Raw genomic sequence first — 4,251 nt, 5'->3', positions numbered from 1 at the left:
ACCACATTATTTTATTAGTTAAAAGAATTTTCTTCTTTGTTTATAATTAACATAGGCTACAGAAAACCCCAATTTTTGATAACACATTACAGTTCAGTCTCTGAAGCCTTAAACAGCACTGACCATTTATCATTTTTTGGGGAATTTGAAGTTTAAACAAGGAGAATTAAAACCATGCCAAAGTTAAAAAAGGGTCATAACTATCGTTTCAAACCTCAAAATGTGCCCCATAAGAAGGGAATGAAAATTAATGATGTGAAAATTTTACCTGCAAAGTACAACAGACTGTCCCAGCAATTGCATCAGATGGTTCCAGAAATTCCTATAGCTGCGGAAGGGCAGGAAATGCTCGTGCGGCCCATGTGCCACCATCTCCTTAGGCCGAGGAGACCGAAATTTGAAAGCCCTCCAAAGTGCCTAAATACACATGAATCAGAACAGTAAGTCAAATTTTGTATAAAACATTTATAATTGAGCAATAGTTCATAAAAATTCTAACAAATCTAGTCTTACTTACCTTTTACATGACTAAATATGGGAAAAATGGACCTTACTAGGGTGGGATACATATTACATACTATTACATGTAAATACATGTGAATACATGCAAAGTAAAATGTAATACATGCAGTTGAAAGTCATATAGGTACATAAGAAAAGAAATCAGAAGCATTAATTTCAAAGAATTCAAGTTATATGATGTTTAAATTTCCTATGTCTTGTTAGATAGTCTAAGGGAAGTAACTCTAATATGTGCTCTCATGCACTGTATACTGTCATCTGTCTCCAGCAAATGAAAAATGGTATATTTACCTAGATTGGCCAATCAAAATTCCCATCGACTGCTACACCTTGGGAAAACAGCCGAGATGTGGAATGAGGTGATCTCTCTCCACCAGCAAGGGAATCCGGGGTGCGATGGACAGCTTAAGTGGGATCTGGCATCCGAAGAGAGGCGTGGTCTGGGAAGCCGGATGGGCCTTCGATGTACTAAGTGTCTATATGTATCAAGGCGGTACAATCTGTATGAGGAGGTAGAGACCAAATCCCCGGGTAGGAAAGCTGCCACTATTAACTATGGGCTTTAAGTTGGCTTCAGTCAAATCCCTATAGGCAATGATGGGATGAGGAAAATCCTTCTTTCTACCAACACTCCCCCTCCTACCCAAAAGTCTCTACAAAAGACATCAAACAAAATTATGCCAATTATTGAAAACCTTAATGAGGCTGACATGAGTAACCGGTGTCGCCATCTGGTGGATGTCAACACTCTAAGGGGAAATGACTCCCCACATGCCATCCCCGTACAGTGCGATGGCATGTACAATAACCCCCTGTACTCGGGGGTGGGTGAGACACCCTTCCAGCCGGCGACACAGACTGTGTACTCATTCGCTGAAAATGTTACATCAAAACTTCAGATAATTAAAATGGTTACTAAAAATAAAATTTGCTCAAAACATGGACACTTACTGGATGAGGGCACTGCTAACCACCACTGCAGTCCTGGGGTGTGTGGGGCAAATCTACCAATGCACCATACTATTGGGGATGAGTTCACTTGGGATCAGGAGGGGATGGCGGAACTCCTCTGCAAAGATGGCCTCGAGGTTAGGGAGGTAACCACTGACCCGGACAGCTCTGCCGGTCGAGCTGCAGATTCCCTCTATAAGGACGGTCCGCTGCAAAATATCCCAGTTCACTATATTGACACTCGACACTTGTCCAAGTCAATCAGAAAGGCAATTAAAAACTAGTGCTAATTGTAACGGGAACCGTTACAGATGTTCCCCAAACGCTCCCCAACTCCCTTTTCGTGCCATATTCCTGTAAGTTTCATTAAAATAGGCATAATCTATGAATTTAAGATTTAAACAACATTGCATGACTATATCATCTTGTCTACACTATTTTACTCATTGCACGTGCACGCACGTGCATGATGACCATACCTTCTTGTAGGAGTCCATTATGCCTGTCTATGTTCTTAATCCCATCTTGTTTGGTTGAAAAACAAGGGAGTTATAGCAATTTAAAGTTTAAGCCAATCAGATTGCAGCGCACGTGCATGCGCGTGTTTTCATGACAATTATTATATATCACGTTGTACGACTTCTTAAAGTATGCCTATGTTTTAAATTTCAAAGCATTTTGTCAGAAAACAGAAAAGATATTGAGATTTTTGTTTCAGCCAATCAAAGCAAAGCGCACGTGCACGCACGTGCAAGCATGTAAATGTTGACCATACCATCTTGTAGGAGTCCTTTATGTCTTCCTATGTTCTAAATCCCATCATGTTTGGTTGGAAACCAAGGGAGTAATAGTCATGTAAAGTTTCATCCAATCAGATTACAGCGCACGTGCATGCACGTGATTTCACGAAATTTTTTATATATCATATTGTAGGGTATCCTAATGTATGACTATGTTATAAATTTCAAAGCATTTCATCGAAAAACAAAAAAGATATTGAGGTTTTTGTTTCAAATCAGAGCAAAGCGCACGTGCATGCGCGTGAGTTCATGCAAATTTGACCATGTCATCATATCTATACATCTTATATATCCTTATATAATGAGTTTCAAAACATTTCATCAAAAAATATAGAAGTTCCATCCATATTAAATATATCAGTCAATTCACTCATTTCACGCGCACGCACGTGCATGCGTATGCGCGCAAAATGACCTTCGTTCCGCACACCTACACTACACACCTATTAACCCTAAAAAGGTTTTAGCTCAGTTGGGTGAACAGTTTCTGAGAACACTCGCGGACAAAAAAAGTACCGGAGAAGAAATAAGAAAAAAAATAATAATAATAATAAGAAACAGAGTAAAAACAATATGTTCCCAAACTCCGTTTGGGGAACATAAAGATCAGAAACTTTTAGAGGTCATGCCAAAGAGAACTAAAGCATAAAAAACAAAACTTTTGCGTGATTTTGCCCTAGATGCTGTTGACAGATGTACAGCTGAGATTAATCAAGCTCATGCAGTATATGCTGGAGATGCAGATAAATTAAAAAACAAGCTCTCATATGCCAAACATGCAATAGTGAAATGTTACGTGGGAGATCATGCATCATGCAGAAAACACTCTCTGGTGTGTAAAGGGATAGTAAAAAATAACTGGGTTAGCAAGAGTTCTTATTTAGGTCAAGGTTTTACAATACCGTCTTCCGCGGAAAATGAGGCAAGGCTCCATGTCTGCATCTCTAAGAGGTTGTCTCCAGCTGTACTGGACAGGACGATAAAAAACACCAACTCGCAAAAGGTCGAAAGCTTCAACAGAACTCTGCGGCGATCCCTGCCTCGAAATGTTACTTTCACAAGAAACTTTGCTGGTCAAATCACGGTCCGGGCAGCTCGCTCCGAAGCCTCTGTGCAGGGGTTGGTGCCCCCATCCCCACTGGTGGCCAAGTGGACCAGACTCTGAATAAAATACAAAATGAGCATGAATTAAATAAATTGTATCAGAAAACTCAATCGTATAAAACAAAAAGGGTAATTAAACGTAAGAAATTATATAAACTTTACGAATATCAGGAAGAAGTAAAATACACAAAAAACATGATGTTAGCTGAATCTTGAGCCCGATGTAAAAAATGAAAGCCCCCTGAACACAATTATTTGAAAACAGGAAATTAACAAGTTAATATTAAAAAAATATACACCCAGTATTTTAAATTACTTTAAAAAATGCATTTAGGGTGGTGAGCCCCACAACAAAACCCCTGGTCCTAGCAGTGGATCCTCTCCTGGTTAGTGGCATGCGGCTCCAGAGTAAGGTGCATCGGGTCGATGCATAACTTCTTATGGCAGAGATGACTGACCTCCAGGCCTGCAACTGCAAACTGAGACCTAGTCTGTCTCTTCTATACCATAAGAGCTACCCAATGCACCCTCTCGGCTGTACTGCCCTCCTCCAGCCAATTTACCCTCATCTTCCCATACCCATTTCTATCCCTCCCCCCTGTCCAAACACTCCCGGGGCCACGTCTGTCTGAGGGTCGGTGAAGTGCCACAAATAAAGCCATGTGCACACCCGGGGATTTGGTACTCTCATTCCTGTCGTCTAGACGCACCAAATGTCACGTGCGGTTCATCGAGCCCGATCTAAATTAAAACAAAGAAGAGTTTGTGCTCGCTCTAAAGGTCGCACCGTCAATATATTAAAATCAATTTAAATATTTATTATATTCTAAATAACATTGACATATTTGGATATTTTATAATGTTTTGGAGTTTT

General features: G+C 40.2%; 1 long non-coding RNA gene across 1 annotated transcript in view; it reads right to left on the bottom strand.

Moving 5' to 3' along the window:
• Positions 1–291: 291 nt before the first annotated feature.
• The window catches only part of LOC134233428 (uncharacterized), a 42,847-nt gene continuing 38,887 nt past the window's right edge, over positions 292–4,251 (bottom strand). The window contains exons 2-3 of the long non-coding RNA XR_009984991.1: positions 814–1,175; positions 292–417 (exon numbers count right to left, since the gene is read on the bottom strand). This is a non-coding gene — a long non-coding RNA (uncharacterized LOC134233428). The remainder of the gene's footprint in view (positions 418–813; positions 1,176–4,251) is intronic.

This window comes from Saccostrea cucullata, unplaced genomic scaffold, assembly GCF_032062105.1.
Source record: "Saccostrea cucullata isolate Sc308-1 unplaced genomic scaffold, CSIRO_AGI_Scuc_v1 ctg3198, whole genome shotgun sequence".
Lineage (NCBI taxonomy): Eukaryota > Metazoa > Mollusca > Bivalvia > Ostreida > Ostreidae > Saccostrea > Saccostrea cuccullata.
Note: the sequence above shows the minus strand (reverse complement) of the source record. Positions and strands in the feature narration are given on the sequence as shown.